We start from the raw sequence: 21836 nt of genomic DNA, 5'->3' as shown, positions 1-21836 counted from the left end.
TGATAGGATGGACCCATCTTTCAAATATATACTCCCCTTGGGAGAAACGTCATCAAATATTGTTTTAATTATCACCTCCAAATACATCGCTTCCCCTCCACCCCCCGGGCCTTCCTCCTGAGCTCTAGTCTCACACTGCAAACTAGACAACTTGAATTAATCCCACTTTCCTCACCCCCACTGCCAATTAGTCATCAAGTGCTGTCAACTCCATCTCATGAACTTTATCTCATACCCATTCGCCTGGTCTCTGCCATAGTTCAGGCTCTTGCATCTTTCTTTTTTTTTTAATAACTAAAAATTTTTTTTTTTTTTAAATTTTTTTTAAAATTTATTTTTAGCTGCGTTGGGTCTTTGTTGCTGCTTTGTCTAGTTGTGGCGAGCGGGACCTACTGTTTGCTGTGGTGCACGGGCTTCTCATTGCGCTGGCTTCTCTTGTTGCGGAGCATGGGCTCTAAGAGCATGGGCTTCAGTAGTTGTGGCACGCGGGCTCAGTAGTTGTGGCTCACGGGCTCTAGAGCGCAGATTCAGTAGTTGTGGCGCACGGGCTTAGTTGCTCCGCGGCGTGTGGGATCTTTCCGGACAAGGGATGGAACCCGTGTCCCCTGTATTGGCAGGTGGATTTTTTTTTTTAATAAATTTATGTATTTATTTATTCTTTGGCTGCATTGGGCCCTCGTCGCTGGGCGCAGGCTCCCTCCAGCTGCAGCAAGCAGGGGCCACTCCTCGCTGCGGTGTGTGGGCCTCCCACCGTGGGGGCCCCTCCCATCTCCGAGCGCGGGCTCCAGGTGCGCAGACCTCAGCGGTTGCGGCACATGGGCTCAGCAGCCGAGGTTCACGGGTTCTAGAGAGCAGGCTCAGTAGTGTGGCGCATGGGCTTAGTTGCTCCACGGCATGTGGGATCTTCCCAGACCAGGGCTCGAACCCGTGTCCCCTGCACTGGCAGGCGGACTCCCAACTGCTGCGCCACCAGGGAAGTCCTGGCAGGCGGATTCTTAACCACTGCGCCACGAGGGAAGTCCAAGGCTCTTGCATCTTTCACCTGGACTGTTGCGCTAGCCCCCTGACCAGTCTCCTCACCTCTAGTTTCCCCTCTCCAACTCCAGTCCATCCTCCACTCTGCTGCTCATTTTATAAGCCTAAAAACCAGATCTGATCATTCACTTTCTTGTTAAAACAATAAACAAACAAAGCTCCAAAACAGCTCTGCCATGGTTCTTCATTGCGTACAAGATCAAGATCTTCGAGATCTACCTACAAAGATCTACTTTTCTTCCTTATTCGTTCACTTAACACATGTGTATTGAATGCCTGCTATGTGTCTGGTAGTGTGCTCATTGCATTCATATACTAGTGAGGGAGGTGCCCTACACATATACAGATGGACATAGCTGTTCTTACTTGGGCGACTCATGTCACAGGCAGTGAGGGAAATACCCTAAGGAAGATTCTACGACTAGAAGAGGTCGATAGTGGCATCCTTGCTGTCTGCTTTCAGGATATACTGTAACTTTTTTGCTATTTGTATGCCTGTTGAGTGGATTTACAGATTATATTTATCAGTATCTAGTTTCAAATTAATCTCAACCAAGAAGGAAAGTAATTTTAAATAATTCTCACAAGGAAGCTATGAACTAAAGATAATACTAAACTTTAAGCCAAGGAAATAATACCATAAGCCCAAGGGACTGGGGCTACACCTAATGTGAGCCTTCAGCAACATTAGACTTAAAACAATAACTATCTAGGGACTTCCCTGGTGGCGCAGTGGTTAAGAATCCACCTGCCAATGCAGGGGACACGGTTTGAGCCCTGGTCCGGGAAGATCCCACATACCGCGGAGCAACTAAGCCTGTGTGCCTCAACTACCGAGCCTGCGCTCTGCAGCCCTAGAGCCACAGTTACTGAGCCCGCGCTGCAGCCGCTGAAGCCCGTGTGCCTAGAGCCCGTGCTCCGCAACAAAGAGAAGCCACCACAATGAGAAGCCCGCGCCCTGCAACGAAGAGTAGCCCCTGCTCGCCACAACTAGAGAAAGCCCGCGCGCAGCGACGAAGACCCAAGGCAACCAAAAATAAAATATACATAAATAAATTTATAAAAAATAAATAAAGTCATTATATTAAAAAAAAAAAGAGATAGAAGTGTATTCCTTCCCACATAACCATGGGCCGCCTAGAGTGGGTATGACAGTCTCTGATCATCCTGTTCCTCCCATCTTGTTCCACCGTTTCTTAAAATGGGATTTCCATTCCATAGTCTGGATGGCTGTTCCAGCGCCAGCCATCACATCTGCATCCCAGCTAGCAGGAAGGGAGAATGGCAAAGAGAGGGCATAACCCCTCTCTCTAAGGACACTTCTCAGATGTCACACACATCACTTCCACTTCCATCCCATTGACTAGAACTTGGTCACCTGGCCTAATCTAGTTACAAAGGCAGGCTGAAATAAAATCTTTATTTTGAGTAGGCATGTTCCCAACTAAAAAAAGGAAGAGTTTATTATTACAGAACTGAGTTTGTCAACTGGAACATGATTGGCCTTTGGGCAGGACAAATCTTTATTGAATGAGACTGTTTTGCACATTTCAGGATATTTACACCTCCAGGCCCCAGATGCCACCTAAATGCCAGAGGCACCCTCGCAGTCATTGTATCAACCCAATGCTCCTACACAGTTACAATTACCCTTGGGGGTAGCAGTATTCTTACATCTTAGGCTTCTGTGGCAGGCGTTTTTTCTGCCCAGTATAGCAGTGTATCCTTTCCCAGGGAAACACTCCTTCCCATAGCCATGTGTTGGATAACCATCTTTTTATATGACCCCTTTTCTTACAACAGAGGTGAGAAAACAGGTCAGCATCTGACCCAGGCCAGGCCAAATAAAATCCTTTCCCAGGTTTTAAAAAATTGGACCAAAGGTAAGACTTTTAATTGCTTTGTGGGTGGAGGGAAATACAAGATCTAGTGCTCTTCATACACTACTGATGGGAATGTAAAAGCTGCTGCTTTGGAAAACAGTCTGGTAACTCTTCAAAAGGTTGAATATAGAGATACCATATGACACAGCAACTCTACTCCTGGGTACATATCCAAGAGAAATGAAAACATATTTCACATAAAATCTTGTGTGCGAATGTTCATAGCAGCATTATTCACAATAGCCAAAAAGTGGAAACAGACCATGTCCATCAACTGATGAATAGATAAACAAAATGTGGTATATCTATACAATGGGATATTATTTGGCAATGAAAAGGAATGGATTACTGATACGTGCTACAACATGGATGAAACTTGAGAATATTGTGCTAGGTGAAAGAAGCCAATCACAAATAACCATGTATTGTATGATTCCATTTATATGTTATGTGCAGTGTGGGCAAATCCATAGAGGCAGAAAGTAGATTACTGGTGGCTTGTGGGAGGGGAGAACGGGGAGTGACTGCTAATGGTATAGGGAGATTGAGTCCAATCATGACCAGTGATTTAATCAATCATGCCTATATAATGAAACCTTGATAGAAACTCTAAGGAGGTTCAGAGGGTTTCCTGATTGGTAAGTATATCAATGTACCAGGAGGCTGGCACAAGCTCCCAGGCCTCCCCCATTGCAGACTTTGCCTTATGTATCTCTTCCATTTGGCTGTATCCTTTATAATAAAACAGTAATTCTAAGTACAGTGCTTTCCTGAGTTCTGTGAGTCATTCTATCGAATTATCAAACCTGCAGAGGGGTCATAGAAACCCTCAATTAGTAGTCAAGCTGGTCCATCAGAAGTGCAGATGGCCCCCTGAATTTGTAGCTGGCGTCTGAAGTGGGGGCAGTCTTTTGGGACTGAGCCCTTAATTTGTGGGCTCTGCATAGTGTCAGATTTGAAAGGAATTGTTGGACACCCATTTGGTGTTGAAGATTTGCTGGAGAGCTCTGGGGAAGGTAGCATTTGCTAAGTGGGCCATTATCTAAGAAGTCTGAGAACACTACAGAACAGTACTTAGTACAAAATCTTGAATACAGATAGAAAGTAGCAACTGTGCTACTTTGAGGCACTTCTTAAAGTGAGAGATAAAGGTATTGACATTTTTAGAGTTGAATTGTACTTTACAATACAAATGTTTACTAAGGGTACTTTTCAAAAGACACTTTCTCTTCTTATCAACCTTTTCAAAGATAATGAAGCCTGTCTACCCAAAATTACTTAGGGATAGGTCTGTCTGAAAGTGAAAGGATGAAATTGGAGGCTCTCTTTTAGCCATATGATTATATATATTTCCATCAGGGAAAAAAATCTCCCTGGATCTTGAAACAAACCAGCTGCTGCTATCCAAATATGTATGAATGCAACACATTATATTTCTTTAAATAAGTATTTTTATTACACTGATTCTTTTGGAAAGGTTGATTATTTCCATACTTGCTCTGCACCTTCCTCTCCTCTTTGGTCTCCTTCTTTTGTTCCCTCTTCCCCCAGATGGGAAGAAGGACATTCTTGGAAATTCACATATACAAAGGCAGAAATACTCAAGATTATACAGGGACAAGAAAAAGTCCACTATGAAAAAAATTACATCACTCCAATAAGTTGGGAATAAAGGATGTTGCATCCTACTCTTTGTGGCAATGAGTAGGGGAAAAGAAGGACAAAACTTCAAAGCAATTCATGTGGCATAATATAAACTAAATATTTATAAAATGAATATAAATAACATGAGGATTTTTTTAAACAACTGCAAAAATAATAAAGAAAATAACTAGTCTGTGTGTGGACATAGGGTCTTCCTTGTGAGGACTCATATCATTATCAGATGTGTGACTTTGATCATACTAAATCAGAATCCCTGCATATGGCATTAATTTGCAAGTTAAAATTTTGACAAAAGATTTGTTTTCCCCTAGACACAAGCAATGTGTCTAATTTTAGTGTAATTTTAAATGAGAATATTTACTGTGCTTCCTTGAATTAGTTCATCAAATCATGATAAAAATGGTATAATGACTTTTTTTTCTCATTTTAAATGATTGTCATTACAGTCTTATGATGGGTCTTTATAGATTGCCTTTTGCACTAGAGAAAACATCTTATATTACTTTGCTCATATTTTAAAACTACAGGAGTCCCTGTTCATAGCACCTGAGGAAATGGTGAACATGAGTAGAATTATGCGGGCGATTTTTAGTTTGCTAAATGAATAACACTTTAGTTCATCCAAAGTGGCTCCTAGAGACTAAAACAAGTAGTTCATTTATTTTTAGCTCCTGATTTAATTTCAGTTATGACACTTTTATTTAGGCGATGACTTCCTAGGAGAAAGTATTAGGCAGCAAGAAGAGAAATAATCAAATATGGAACAATCTTTAAGATTCCATTAGACAGAGGGCTCATGATACTACTTAGAAGAAATGAGGCCATTCTGTAATTTTACCTTTAAAATGTATATTAGATTTGTAATAAAAATAAATATGTATCTTTTAATTTTATTAATGAGTTAAATATATTTACAAAGCGGGCCGTGCACTGTAGTGGAAGGAGAAGTGTATGGCAGTCTGCAGTGCTCGTCCTACTCTGAAACCATCCAGCTCTATGATCTCAGACTTACAAGTTAATATAGCCTTCCTGACTCCTGATTCCTCATCCTGGGGAACCGACTCAGCAATGTATAATATACTTCCTAGCTCCAAATTTCTGTGATTAATTCCAGAATCATTAGGGTGTGCGTACAACATTAACATGTTTTAGGAAGAGTAAAGAACACGGCATTATAGTCACACTAAATGGATCCCCAGTTCTGCCACTCACTTGCAATGTAACTTTGGGCAAGTAACCTTTCTGAATCCCAGTTTATTCGACTTCAAAACCAGGTTAGTAATACTACAGCAGACACTGGCGATGCCATGCCCCAGAGCCCCTCAGCCCAGGGCAGCTGCCCACTTCTGCCTACTTCCAGCTCCTTCCCTGCCCCTGCGCTTCCTCTGGTGCACAGGGACTTGCACAGCCCAGAAGCACCAGGGATTTAATGTCCCCAAATGCAACCCTCCACCAGTGAGAGACAGTCTTCCTGGCTCGCAGTGGAAGAACTCCGAGGCACATTAAGACGGCTCTTCAGTGGGTCCCCCGCTGGATCAAGTCCCCATTCCCCACAGTGGTAACCAGCTCATTGACAAACCCCGTATTGGTTTTTCTCTCCTGCCTGTCTCGTTTTCTCCACTATCTCCTTTGTGCTTCCTGGGATCACCTCCCAAATAATCTACTTGCACACAATTTCTTTTCTTTTTTTTTTTTTTTTTTAATAGGAAGCCACTGGAATTTTTTTTTTTTTTTTTTTTTTTTTTTTTTATGGCTGTGTTGGGTCTTCGCCTCTGTGCGAGGGCTTTCTCCAGTTGTGGCAAGCGGGGGCCACTCCTCATCGCGGTGCGCGGGCCTCCCACCATCGCGGCCTCTCCCCTTGCGGAGCACAGGCTCCAGACGCGCAGGCTCAGCAATTGCGGCCCACGGGCCCAGCTGCTCCGCGGCACGTGGGATCCTCCCAGACCAGGGCTCGAACCCGTGTCCCCTGCATCGGCAGGCAGACTCTCAACCACTGCGCCACCAGGGAAGCCCTGCACACAATTTCTTATCTCAGGTTTTGCTTTTGGTAAATCCCACTTCGCAATTGCTGTGCCAGTTAATTGAGAGCGTGTGGAAAGCAACTACTAGATCCAATAGTTAGGCCCAAACAAATAGTAATGATTATTATATCTAACAATTGAGACAGAATTTCATGGTTCTAGGAAAGGTTTAGATTGTGTTTCTATAGTTAAGTGATGATTACAGCCTGCTAAAGTATATTTACATAATTTTATGAGGTATCTAAAATGCACAGAAAATTTTGTAAGTGGGAAAAATTTAGATATGATTAAAAATTGGGTATAGGGGCTTCCCTGGTGGCGTAGTGGTTGAGAATCTGCCTGCCAATGCAGGAGACACGGGTTCGAGCCCTGGTCTGGGAAGATCCCACGTGCCGCGGAGCAACTAGGCCCGTGAGCCACAATTATTGAGCCTGCGCGTCTGGAGCCTGTGCTCCGCAACAAGAGAGGCCGCGATAGTGAGAGGCCCGCGCACCGCGATGAAGAGTGGCCCCCGCTCGCCGCAACTAGAGAAAGCCCTGGCACGGAAACGAAGACCCAACACAGACAAAAATAAATAAATAAATAAATAAATAGAATAAAATAAGGTACCGCTTACTTTAAAAAAAAAAAATTGGGTATAGAAAATATTTGCTAAGGATTTTTTGCTTTTTCTCTTCCATTTTTCATTTCTCCTTTTCATTGTTTCTATACTGAAGTCATATTCCTACTTCTATATGAAATGGCATAAATTGAGCACTATTACCTTGAAGAAATAAGTAGAAGAGTATTAACAGTATAGGAAATAGCTGGTACATAAATATAAATCTTTTGAGGGTGGGGGAGGGATGGACTGGAAATCTGGAATTAGCAGTTGCGAACTATTATACATAGAATGGATAAACAACAAGGTCCTACTGTAGAGCACAGGGAACTGTATTCAATATCCTGTGATAACCCATGATGGAAAAGAATATGAAAAAAATATATATATATAACTGAATCACTTTGCTGTACATCAGAAACTAACACAACTTTGTAAATTAATAGAATAAATTAAATATATATATATAAATATTTTGACTACTATTCAATGATTCCACAAGTGTTTAATCATGAAAAAGTCATTTATCTGACTTTATCTCACATTACAATTCTACAGAAGAATGCCAGATACTTTGTATTTCCTTCATGCCAGGATTGAATCCTTTAATCACTTCTTAGTCTATGTCTTTCCTAGGCAAGTGTATTTAACACCTATGCGTGGTTTCCTGTTAATGTCTCTGTTCAATTTAAAATGCATTCTTGGCTTGTAAGAAATTCCATGGATAAGCACACAGCTTATGTGGAAGTTCTAAAAAATGATAAAATGGAGTAGAATGAATCTTGCAGCAAGCAGCTGTAGGTATGTCAATACTACCAATTCTTAGTTGCACAGGCTAGCTGAAAAGACCTCTCTAGGACTTCTGTATTTATCTGCACAGGCTTGAACCCTCTGGGCTCGCTCCAAGACCAAAAAGGCTTCCCTTGGGCAGTGTCGGGTACATGTGAAGGGAATATTTTTTCTTTTATGTTTTAGAAGTTATTTTTATTGAGATATAATTGATGTAAGTTTAAGGTGTACAATGTGTTGGTTTGATACATGTATATGTTGCAGTGTGATTACCATGATAGCGTTAGCTGGCACCTCTATCACATTACATAATTATCAGTTCTTTTTTGTGGTGGGAATGTTTAAGGTCTAGTCTCTCAGCAACTTTGACATTTTTTTAATGCCTTTTTTTTTTTTTGTTTGGCCGTGCTGCATGGCATGTGGGATCTTAGTTCCCCCACCAGGGATTGAACTCATGCCCCCTGCAGTGGAAGCGCAAAGTCTTAACCACTGGACCACCAGGGAAGTCCTGCAACTTTGATTTTTATAATACAGTACTGTTGTCTACAATCACTATGCTGTGCATTAGATCTCCAGAACTTATTTATCTACTGGTTGCAAGTTTGTACCCTTAAACATTTCCTCAATTCCCTCACACCCAGTCCCTGGTAACTACCATTCTACTCTCTGTTTTTACAACTTCAGTTTATTTTTGGTTCTACATATAAATGATATCATATAGTATTTGTCTTTTTCTGTCTGACTTATCTTACTTAGCATAGTGCCATTAAGGTCCATCCATGTTGTTGCAAATGGCAAGATTTCCTTCTTTCTCATCGCTGCATAATATTCCATTCATCCACTGATGGACACTTAAGTTGTTTCCATACCTTGCCTACTGTGAATAGTGCTGCAATAAACATGGGAGTGCATATATCTCTTTGATATCCTGTTTTCATTTCCTTTGGACACTTACCCAGGAGTGGAATTGCTGGATCATATGGTAGTTCTATTTTTAAGTAATTATTTTTTTTATGAATGTATGGTGACTTGGGGACCCCAATATATTGGTAGTGGGAATATAAATTTGTTGGCTCTTTCTGAAAAATAACTCTATGTATCAAGAGTTTTAAAATATCACCCTTATAGATTCAGTAATTTCGCTTTCAGGAGCATTTCTTAAGGAAATAATAGAAATTTAGACACAGGTATGCAAAGATGTTTATTGTGCTTTGTATGATAGCAGGAAGGAAGAATGAAAGGAACAGAGGAAAGAAGGAAGAAAATAAAAAAAGGAGGTAAGGAGGAAGGAAAGAGAGAAAAGAGAGAGAGAAAAAAATGAAAACAACCTAATATTCAATAACCAGGGAGTATTACATAAATTTTGATGTGCTCATATGATGGACTATTTTGCAGGCAGAAAGAGAATTTTGTTTATCTGTAATAAGGGTTGATATCTTTTACACATAAAAGTTAGAAAAAATGTTAAACTAGCTCAAGAAAAAAGGTTAAACACTCCTTATGAAAATAATAGGCAAATGATATAAGTAGGAAATTTATAAAGGAAGAAAAAAATGGCTAGTAAAAATATTTTAAAAATTCAATCACTAATTGTGATATAAATTTAAATTTAAAAAACTATAAGTTACTCTTTACTATAAAAATGGCAAAGATTTTTTTTTTAACATCTTTATTGGAGTATAATTGCTTTACATTGTTGTGTTAGTTTCTGCTGTATAACAAAGTGAATCAGGGACCTTCCTGGTGGTGCAGTGGTTAAGAATCCGCCTGCCAATGCAGGGGACACGGGTTCAAGCCCTGGTCCAGAAAGATCCCACATGCCGCGGAGCAACTAAGTCCGTGCGCCACAACTACTGAGCCTGAGCTCTAGAGCCCACGAGCCACAACTACTGAGCCCGCGCACCTAGAGCCTGTGCTCTGCAACAACAGAAGCCACCGCAATAAGAAGCTCACGCATCGCAATGAAGAGTAGCCCCCGCTCACCGCAACTAGAGAAAGGCCACACGCAGCAACGAAAACCCAACGCAGCCAAAAATAAATAAGGCAAAGATTTTATTTATTTATTTCTTATTGAAGTATAGCTGATTTACAATGTTATGTTAATTTCTGGTATACAGCAAAGTGATTCAGTTATACATATATATTCTTTTAAATATTCTTTTCCATTATGGTTTATTATGGGATATTGAATATAGTTCCCTGTGCTATAACATAGGACCTGTTGTCTCTGCCCGAAGGGGTACAACTCTGATGCTCCAGAACTTCCCACTGTGTTGCCTGAGGCTTCTTTGGGTCTATATTATGGTTCAGATTCCCCCTGTGCCCAATCTGGCTTCATCCCATTTCTTTCTACATCTCTAATAAACGTCTTGCACCCCAAACTCCACTTTAGAATTTGCTGGAGGGTCACTGTCTACCCATCATGGGCCTCCCCTCTTAACAGAAGAATTTTGCTTAGTATTAAGGATCATTTCCCTCTGAGCCTTACCTGGACCCCCCAACTTATGCTTAAACATTGAAACATATTTACTTAATGCCTTGTCTGTTATCATTTGAAGAAGGCTACAGACATGAACTTATATCCTTCTTTCATATGTGTATTTGAATACAAATAGCATCCTGATATACCCACTGTTGCCTTTGCCTGTCCAGCTGCCTTTACCCCTTCTTTTGGAAAGAGTATTTACATTTTTTCTTTTGGGGACTAAATATGTCTGTGCCTTGTGATTTTGATGGGATCCATCAAAGTGCGGGTGTACATATGCACACTCACTGGCCAAGGTGTGGGCACGCAATATAAGCCAGGCCAGTCAGATTATTACCTTGGGCATCTGAGTTTCAGGCAGAGTGACAGAAAGTTGGGAAATGAAGCTGAGTCCTGCCATTAGTAATGCCTGAAGGGATGGTTCCTCCCTCTGTGAGGCCTGAGAGTTCACTCCTGGGTGAGCTACCCAGACGCTTGTAACAAATGTCTGTCTTAATAACTTCAGCCAGGGTCTATCTTTGCTGCTTGAACCAAAACCAAAACAATAACAACAACAACAACGAGAACAAAAAGACCCCAATGGATATATTTCTACTTTATAATCTTTACACATAGCAATCCATACAAGTAAAGAATATTTCTACAACACTCCTGAAATGTAGAGCACTGGGGACAGTTAGAGAGAGGTGGCTATAAATGAGGGGTATTCTCAAGTCCCTACAATATCCATCAATCCCACTTCCCGGAATGTATTCTAAGGAAATAACTAAATGAGTAGTGAAAGATATATGTGCTAGGCTGTTGACCACAGACTTATTTTAAAAAATGAAATATAGAAATAATCTAGATATCAATGGGTAGTTGTGGTCATTAAAAATGTAATGAAGGCTTATATGCATTATATGGAAAGATGTTTTGATATACTTTTAAGGGAACAAGATGACTATAAAACAAAATACCCCTTTTGTTTTTACAAATATATATTTATCTATATATGTAAATATGGGTAGAAAAAAATCTAGAAGTGAATATATGGAAATATTGACAATTGCTATCTGAATGGTAGGATTATGAGTCAGCCTTGTTTTTATATTTTTCAGAAATTTCCAAATTTTTTTCAGAGGTCATAGTACATCTATAATCAGAAATAATCAATGGACTATTAAAAAGTAATGTTCTTGGGCTTCCCTGGTGGCGCAGTGGTTGAGAGTCTGCCTGCCAATGCAGGGGACACGGGTTCGAGCCCTGGTCTGGGAGGATCCCACATGCTGCGGAGCGACTGGGCCCGTGAGCCACAACTACTGAGCCTGCGCCTCTGGAGCCTGTGCTCCGCAACAAGAGAGGCCGCAATAGTGAGAGGCCCGTGCACCGCGATGTAGAGTGGCCCCCACTTGCCGCAACTACAGAAAGCCCTCGCACAGAAACGAAGACCCAACACAGTCATAAATATAAAAAAAAAAAAAAAAAAAAGTAATGTTCTTGAATCGTCAACAATATAAAAATGTTAAATAGAAAACAAAGGATAAAATACTATTTTTATCATCGCCTTAATTATATTAAAATATTCACTGTTTTAGAAGAAAATACACAGCATATTAATGTGCTTTTTCTGAGAGGTTAGATTATTAAAGATTCTTATAAATAAATAAACAAATTGTGTATATACACACACATATGCACACATATGTAATTTATCTAAATAAAAATTAAAAGTAAAAAATGTTTTTAATCCAAACACAAATATAAACTTTGTCATCGCATAGGACCAGAGGAAGAGTTGATTACACGTTTAAATTCAGTCCCTTTCTGGTTACTTTGTTTCATCTGACTGGGAAGGCTGATGATATGAAGGGCCAGAGGGACTTCCCTTGTGGCGCAGTGGTTAAGAATCTGCCTGCCAGTGCAGGGGACACGGTTCAAGCCCTGGTCCGGGAGGATTCTCATATTCTGCAGAGCAACTAAGTCCGTGAGCCACAACTACTGAAGCCTGCGTGCCTAGAGCCCAGGCTCCGCAACAAGAGAAGCCATCGCAATGAGAAGCCCGTGCACCGCAACGAAGAGTGGCCCCTGCTCGCAGCAACTAGAGAAAGCCCGCACGCAGCAACGAAGACCCAATGCAGCCAAAAATAAATAAATTTATTTAAAAAAGAAGGATCAGAGAGAGAAAGAGAGAGGTGATCAGACTCAGCTTTGGATTAACCCTAAAACGAATTGATGGACTTGGCCTCTTTTTTCTCCCCAGTCCTCTCTGGGAGGATGAATTTGATTCGTGTCCAATCACTCTTCCAGCTCCCTTAATAATAATAATAATTATTATTAATATAATTTGCTACTGAAACTAGAATATCAATTGGGCATGCACAGTAGCCATGTCAAAACTTTTCAATAAGGGTGTTAGCCCTTCCATTTTTTAAAGTTGCTTTATTAGATACATATGTAAGTAACTATTCACTAAATGTCTCTCCTATGTATAGACTTATACGAAAAATGAAAAATTACCAAAATTAAACAATAATTTAACAGTGACAAAACAATTCAAAGTCTTTCCAGGATAGTATGTCACCATGTCAGAGGCAGGATGGCATAGTAGCTACACGTGGTAGCCACCAAGATAGTCCCTAGTGATTCTTGCCTCTTGGCAACCCCTGTGTAGTCACCTCCTATATTGAACAGAGATAATTTGATAGCCAATGGGATGTTGCAGAGATGATACAGTGTGATTTTCCTAACACTAGGTCATAAAAGGCCTCGTGGCTTCCACCTTGCTCTTTTCTCTGTTGTGGATCACTTATTTGGGGAAAGTCAGCTGCCATGTTATAAGGACATTCAATCAGCCCTATGGCGAAAACTACATGGGGAAGAACTGCATCGTTTCACCAACAACCAGTGCCAATTTGCCAGGTATCTGAGTGAGCTGCCTTGGGAGCAGACCTTTCAGCCCTTGCCAAGGCTCCAGATGACGGCGGCCCCAACCAACATCATGACTGTAATGTCATAAGAGACTCTGAGGCAGAACCACCCAGATAGGCTGCTTCTGACTTCCTGACCCATACAGACTGTGAGATAATCACTGTTTATTGTTTTAAGTCACTACATTTGGGGTAATTTTTTATGCAAAATAGCTAACCAATACTCTATGTCATGATATATTAGCATCTTTTTGTTTTCTTTACCTTCTGCTTCACCATCAGACAATTGAGAGGACAGGGTCTGGGGACCAGCATCTTTGGAAAGGAAGAGGGATGCTGAGGGCTAGAGACACGGGTACCAATTTTTGTACATCATGGGGAATAGGGCACTCCTGCTGGGAAGATTTGGTTTTCTCTGTAAGTAGAAAGCAGGGAATATCTGCTAGAGGGAATGACAGGCACTAGAAAATACAAAAAAAAAAACAACAAAAAAAAAACAGGGGTAGACAGCATGAATGTGTATTGATCTGATCTATGGGACTCTGGTCTTTGTCCATCAATTCTCTGTGATCTAGAGGTAGAAATGATGAAAATAGCCAGCAATTGTGTAAAGCCTAAGGGAAATTTCATTAATGGCCAGGATATTCAGGGCACTGGCAGGGGAGACTAATGCGCCTAGTAGTAATGTGTATAATTTCTTCTACGTGAACACTGTGTTTAGTGATTCATACTGTAAAATTGCCAATATTTGACCATTTCGGCCTGCAAAAATGTCAATTTCATATAGTTCAACCTATATTAACTCTGTAAAGGGTAAATCCATATCTTCCTTGTAGAGGAGTTGGGATAGTTGACCTCATTGAAAGGAAAGAAGCAAATCTCTTTTAAAAACCCTTAAAATTAAAGGGAACTTGTCTCGAATACTCTCTATTTCTCAATGCCTGGAACACAGTAAACTCTTAAAATCTTTTAAAATAGATGTACATGCACATGAGTTAAAAAGGAAAAGATAGAAAGTATATAAAAGGAAAAAAGTCTCCATCTGCATTAATTGTTTCCAGCTGCAAGTAGCAGAAACCTGACACTTGACTAAAACTGGTTTAAATAATAGGGAAATGTATTAGCTCACTTATCAAAGAAATGTGAGATAGGGTTCAAGAATTATTTGATTCAGCAGTTTAACACAGCATCATCAAGGACCAGATTTTTCCTGTCTTTCTACTCTGCTCTCTAATGCATGGGCTTCAGCTTAAGGCTGATTTCTTCCATAGTTGTAAAATGGAAACAGTTGGGCTTCACGCTCCCTTGTTTTTGTCCAAGAGAGAAAAGCTGACCTCTTGTGAATTTCTCCTAAGAGTGAGAAAGCATAATCCCAGAAGCTTCCAGCAAACCTCTCCTCTCATTTCACCAGATAGTATTGGCTCACATATAACAGGTCACTGTCAAGAGAATGGAACCATATTTCTATCAATCAGAGACATCCCTGGAGAAAGTCAGTTTTCCAAATGCATTTGGGTAAAATGGATATGGTTGAGGCACCCACAATGTTTATTACCTTGGCCTACACCTTCCCCATAAACCTTTTCACAGGGGCAAACACTATTAGCAGTTTCCTGTGCATCCTTCTGAAGACATTCTATGCATGTTCACTAAGAAGCCTTTCTTTCTCTGTGCTCTTTTTACAGAAATGATAGCATAGTGTACACAGTCTTATACTTTGCTTTTTTCCATGATACATGACTGGTAAACATTTAATTAACAAATGGTAAGAACAAATATTTTGTAAGTCAGATGGTTTTAATCCTAATTATGCACTTTGCTTATTTGCCTTTTGCACTCCGCTAGCATTAAAGTCTCTCTCTCTTTTTTTTTTAAGCCTAACCATCAATTTCAGTTAGGCTGAGGGGGAAATAGGGAGGGGTTTTGTCTGGATTCTGGCTAGAGCATTAAACAGGATCAGGAGATCCTGGGTGTCAGTAAGACAGTGGCAGCAGGAAGGAAGAGAATTGCAAGGGTCAGGTGAAATACAAAACAACAACAATAGCGAAGGTATGTTGAGTGCATACACAGGAGATGTTCCAGGTTGTGATAAACATATATACTCAGTAAGAACTGAGTTAGGTATGCCTGATCAGCTATCTCTTCACATCTGAAGATTCTCCTTCAAATGCTAAATGGAGGTGATTCTCTTAGACTTGGTAAGTAAAATTCCAAAGAGCTGCATGAAGAAAGATGTGAGTGCTAAGGAGGGGATGGTGTGTAACCAAGCTGGGTTTGAATCCTGGCTCTGCCACTTACTAGTGTCACAATGAGAACTGGACATTGGACAATTTTCTTAATGTCTCTGTGCTTCACTATCTTCATCTGTAAAATAGGGTGATATCAGAGGGCTGTTGCGATGACTAAATGAAACATGCATGCAAAATACCTTGCATGATGCCTGACAGAGTCGGCATTCAATAAATCTAAACAGAAGTTGGATGGTATGTAATGACTTCTAGACAAAGAGACCTACTCTTACAGTTTTTGATGTAACAACAGCTACATTGGTACAGTAATTTTAAAAATAAATTTTACTGATGTATAATTTTATTGATGTCTATTGATGATAGGCAATAATACATACTCATTTTAAGTACAGAGATCAATGAGCTGTGACAAATTAATTCACCCATATAATCATCACTACAATCATGATATGGAACATTTTCACCACTCCAAAAATTCCTCTTGTGCCCTTTCAAGTTAGTCCTCCCTACCTGAGACCCCAGGCCACCACTATTTTGCTTTCTGTAAGTACATTCTGTGTTTTTAGCATTTCATATAAATGGAATCATATTGTATACACTTTTTTGTGTCTGGCTTGTTTTACTCAGCATAATGCTTTTGAGACCTATCCACATTTTGCATGTATCTGTAGATTATTTTATTGTTGAATAGTATCCAATTATACAGATATTCCAAAATTTATTTACCAATTAACCTGTTGAGAGACTCTTGGATTTTTTCCATTTTTTGGCTATTATGAATAAAGCTGCTATGAATATCCTTTTTGTGGATACAAGTTCTTATCTCTCTTGTGTAAATACCTCTGAATGGACTTATTGAATTATATGGTTTATTATTTAATGTTTAACTTTATAATGCCAAGCCATTGCCCAAAGTGGTTGTATATCTTATATTCTCACTGGTGATGCATCACAGTTTCAGTTACTCCACATCCTCCCTAACAAGTGGTATTGCCAATTTTTCTAACTTTCATCATTTTAGTAGGTGGTATATAATTGTGGTTTAGTTTGCATTTCCCTGAAGACTAGTGATGTTAAATATCATTTCATGTGCATTTGCCCAAACATATCTTCTTTTATGATGTTATGTGGCTGAACCACACTGACTCCATTTTGTCATCTCATCTTAGGACCACAGTCCTACCCCCTCCCCTCTCCGGATGACTGAACTTTAGCACACTCACAAGGAATGCCCCCAAGCCAGATAAATTCCCTATCAACTTTTGTCTTTGCCTTCATCTGACATGAAAACTGGAAGAATGCCTTTTGCTGATGCAGATGGTTAATGGTCATGAGACGCCCCCAGGGGCAGGAAAAAACTCCAGTTTCTGTCCATGTGGACATGCACCTCTCTAATGGTCAGATTCTGTTTTTAGCTTTGGCCCTTTAAATTCCCCTGTACCTCTTTTAGAGGCGCGAAGTGCAGCTGCAAATGCCTCTGGACCCATTGTCCACCCGAGCCTGCCTGTATGTAAGTTACCCACAATAAACTTCATAACTGTACTTTATGGAGTTTCTTACTTCGTTTTTCAGTCTCAAAGTTCCTTCTCAGTTTGGAGAATATTATTCAATATCTCTGCTTCCGGGCTTCCCTGGTGGCGCAGTGGTTGAGAATCTGCCTGCCAATGCAGGGGACACGGGTTCGAGCCCTGGTCTGGGAAGATCCCACATGCCGCGGAGCAACTAGGCCCGTGAGCCACAACTACTGAGCCTGCGCGTCTGGAGCCTGTGCTCCGCAACAAGAGAGGCCGCGATAGTGAGAGACCTGCGCACCGCGATGAAGAGTGGCCCCCACTTGCCGCAACTAGAGAAAGCCCTCGCACAGAAACAAAGACCCAACACAGCCAAAAATAAAAAATAAATAAATAAATTAAAAAAAAAAAATATCTCTGCTTCCTAACAGATGCATGTGTTCACATATTTTGCCCATTAAAAAAAAATTTATTTTTGCCAGTGTTGCAGAATTTTCCCAGTCTGTGGCTTGCTGTTTCATTTTCTTAACATGTCTTTTAAGGAGCAAAAGTTTGAGTTTTGTTGATGTCCAGTCAGGTAGTGCTTTCTGTGTCCCCTGTAAGAAATCATTGCCTAACTCAAAGTCATTAAGATTTTTCCTATTTTTTTTCTAGAAGTGTCACTGTTTTCGTGTTTACATATAGACTGATCCATTTGGATTCAGTCTTTGTGTATAAGTGAAATAAGCGTTGAGGTTCTTTTTTTCTATATAGATATCCAATGGTTCCGGTATGATTTATTGAAAAGGCTATCCTTTCACACAAAACTACCCTGGCACCTTTGTCAAAAATCAGTTGACCATACAGGTATGGGCTCTCTATACTCTTTCAAAGGACTATATGACTGTACTTTGGCCAATTCAACAATGTGTTAATTGTTATAGTTTTTCAGAAAGTCTTGAAATCAGGTAGTTTAAGTTCTCCAACTTTGCTCTTCTTTTTCAAAACTGTTTTAGCTATCCTAAAACAGTTTCTGCATAAATGTTAGAATTAGGTTGTGCATTGCTATTTTAAAAAAACTCCGTGGGATTTCAATTGGGATTACATTGTATCTATAGATTGATTCAGGGAGAATTATTGTATATTTTAAAAATATTGAGCCTTATAATCCATGAACATGGTATATATCTCTCCATTTAGGTTTCTTTTCTTTCAGCAGTGTTTTGTAGTTTTTACAGTACAGATTTTGGACATATTTTGATAAATATATCTCTATTTTATGTTTTTGATAGCATTGTAATTTTATATTTATTTATTTCAGTATCATAATGACCATATCTATGAGGTAAATATGAGCTTCATTTTATAAGAAAATGGGACTCAAAGAGATCAAAAGACTGGCTCAATATCATATGATTGGCTAATCTTGCTTCTGGAAATGTATCTTACAGATATGATTTCACGTGTTCAAAATGACAAGCACAAAGTTATTACTGCAGCATTGTTTGTAATGGCAAAAGATTAGCAACAATCCTGAATTTACCAATGGGACTGTTAAATAGATAACAATACATCATTAAAAATACTAGGCAGGGACTTCCCTGGTGGCACAGTGGTTAAGAATCCGCCTGCCAATGCAGGGGACACAGGTTCGAGCCCTGGTCCAGGAAGATCCCACATGCCGTGGAGCAACTAAGCCCATGTGCCACAACTACTGAGCTTGTGCTTTAGAGCCCACGAGCCATGACTACTGAGCCCACGTGCCACAACTACTGAAGCCCGCGTGCCTAGCACCCGTGCTCCACAACAAGAGAAGCCATCGCAACGAGAAGCCCACGCACCACAACAAAGAAGAGCCCCTGCTCGCCACAACTAGAGAAAGCCTGTGCGCAGCAACAAAGACCCAATGCAGCCAAAAATAAAAAATAAATTTATATTAAAAAAATGCTAGGCAGTAGTATAAAAGAATGAGGAAGATAACTATACACTTATATAAAAGGATGTGCAAAATACATTGTTAAATAAGACAAGGTGTAGAATGATATACATAGTATGTTTTTCTTTTATGCATTGATAAAAAATGGAGTAGGGTAGAAAATAAGAACATATATATATATTTGCTTGAAGTTGCTTAAGGAAACTCTGGAAAGATACACAAGATACTAATAAAGTATTTACTTCTTGAGGAGAGGGGTGGGGACTTTACAGACAGTGAAAAAGGTGGGAGACATTCTATACTCATTCATTCTGTAATACTTCATTTTTTAAAAAAATTTTTTATCCATGTAAATATATTACCTCTGAGACTGCTGATTTTCCCCCAGTATCCACCTCTCATTCTTTCCTTTTATAAATAGGATCCTCCTCCCAAGTTTTAGTAGGGCATATTGGCACTATATAAGAGATGACAAATTCTAGCTACCCCTGCAACTAAATATGTTCATGTGACTCTTTGCAGTGGACTGTAAGCAGATGTGACATGGCTATGCTCATGTCACTTTCTTAAAAGGAAATTGTTTTCCTTCCACTTCCTCTTCTTCACCCTTCCCATGGGATAGACCATGGATATGGCGTTGGTGAACCAGCTTTGATCAGAGCAGATGAGATAACAATCAGAAGTTGATGCAGCAAGAAGATAGCAACAAGGAACATGGACTCTTGGATGACCTTAAGAAGCATAGCTAACAGGTCTCTCTGGACTGCTCACCACCTCCTGGACCATTTCATGAGCGAGAAATGATTACCTTTTTGGCCACTGAATTTTGAGGTATCTCTATTACAGCAACTTAGCCTATACTCAAACTAATATATCAGTTTTGAAAGTTGCATAGCTTATGATATTTGGAAGTGAAGGAACATGAATCCAATTGTCCTGACTTCCAAGCCCATGGTTTTCACTGTGGATGAATAAGGATGCAGCTATGCAATGGCCGATTCTGGTATAACAGAATATAACAGAGTATAACAGTGTTATAACAATGTTATATACATTTTATAGCAGAGTATAATAATGAGGCATGGAACACAATCTGCCAAAATTTATCATACCTACCAACCAATATCCACTCTTGTTGATCCAGATGGGACTAAATGAAACAGACAGAAGAAACTTGAAACTTGAAACGTTGGGGAATAAATACCCAGACTCTTTGTGGTGTTGCTGTTGTTCCCCATTGCCTGAACTCAACTAACTGAATCTAAGGGAAAGAAAGCCCTTTAAGTTCAGGTTCTCCTGTGGGCAGGAACATGGATATCCTCCATCAGAACTCACGATTACTACCCTATTTTGCAGTAGGAAAAAATGAGACAAAGAAAGGCTAACGTGCTCCATGTCACAAAGCTGATAAGTGATAATCTGGAGTCCAAGTGCCGTGTTCTCCCCACTCTACCAGCCTCCCTCTAAGGCTGCTACACAGTAGCAATGCCAAATTACCTATCCTTCCCATAGCATCATTACCTTTGAAACCACGGAATCTTTGCTCATTCTCTTCCCTTGTTTGGAATGTCTTCCTTGCTCTCGCCCCTCCTCCAACTCTTTGATGAAGCCTTCCCTGTTCTGACAGGCAGTGAATAGCTCCTTCTACTGTGCTTTGAAATCCCATCATTCATACATCTTGTCTAAGATTTGGCCTATTTATCAGAGTTGTTTAAACATCTGTCTCTCAGCAGACTGTGTCAGAGAGGCAGCCTCAGTAAAAATTTTTTTTAGTTCCTAGCACAGTGCTGGGCAGAATTAAAAGGTAATCTAATCTCTTAGCAATTCTATTAGGGAGGAGCTATTACTAAACAGGTTTTAAAGATGAGATAATTGAAGCCCTGAAAGGTTAAGTAATTTGCCCAAGGTCATACAGCTGTGAAGTATCAATAGTAAAGCCAGGGGCTTCCCTGGTGGCGCAGTGGTTGAGAATCTGCCTGCCAATGCAGGGGACACGGGTTCGAGCCCTGGTCTGGGAAGATCCCACATGCCGCGGAGCAACTAGGCCCGTGAGCCACAATTGCTGAGCCTTTGCGTCTGGAGCCTGTGCTCCGCAACAAGAGAGGCTGCGATAGTGAGAGGCCCGTGCACCACCATGAAGAGTGGCCCCCACTTGCCGCAACTGGAGAAAGCCCTCGCACAGAAATTAAGACCCAACACAGCCATATATAAAAAAAAAAAAAAAAAAAAATAGTAAAGCCAGGATTTTGAATCTAGGTAGTCTGGTTGTAGAATGATACTTAACTTCAAAATGAGAACTGAAATTCTGAAATAGCCTTCCTTGGTTGAAAGGATTTAAATTGTATATTTATTTTATATATATATATATATATATATATATGCCTACCTGCCAAAAAAAAAAAACAAGGAGGGGGTGGAATTTAAGGCACTGTTCCTAGTCAGTGAAAAAAATCAGGCAGAAGCTGGGTAAACTGATGATTTCATCCTAAAAGGGTTTCCTCAAACAGATGAGATGTTGGAGTAAGTGACTTTAAGCTTTTGTGATGAGCGTAAATAAAATAACCTACCAACAATGGTAGGGAGTTCACATTCTTAAAAACTAATCAGCTGTTTTCAACATAAGCATTTGCAAACAATATAAGTAAATAAAATTAAAAGCAATGAATAAAATCCTGCAGTCTGGTCTGGTCAATGTAACATAAAATGGAGAGTTGGTTTGTAACTGCCCTTATCCGGTTGGCAGCCCGTGCAGCTGTCTTTTCATAGGGTTTAC

General features: G+C 40.1%; 1 long non-coding RNA gene across 5 annotated transcripts in view; it reads left to right on the top strand.

The window, feature by feature from the left end:
• The window catches only part of LOC118896117, a 31039-nt gene extending 10000 nt beyond the window's left edge, over positions 1–21039 (top strand). For 2 of the 5 annotated variants that reach the window (XR_005020092.1, XR_005020090.1), the window contains one exon: positions 11707–11734. This is a non-coding gene — a long non-coding RNA (uncharacterized LOC118896117). Of the gene's footprint in view, positions 1–1887; positions 1923–2838; positions 2944–11706; positions 11735–21004 lie in introns of those variants that run through there. The other 3 variants (XR_005020091.1, XR_005020093.1, XR_005020094.1) reach the window with 3 other exon arrangements.
• The last annotated feature ends 797 nt before the right edge of the window (positions 21040–21836 follow it).

The sequence above is a fragment of the Balaenoptera musculus genome, chromosome 5 (assembly GCF_009873245.2).
Source record: "Balaenoptera musculus isolate JJ_BM4_2016_0621 chromosome 5, mBalMus1.pri.v3, whole genome shotgun sequence".
Taxonomy (NCBI): domain Eukaryota; kingdom Metazoa; phylum Chordata; class Mammalia; order Artiodactyla; family Balaenopteridae; genus Balaenoptera; species Balaenoptera musculus.
Note: the sequence above shows the minus strand (reverse complement) of the source record. Positions and strands in the feature narration are given on the sequence as shown.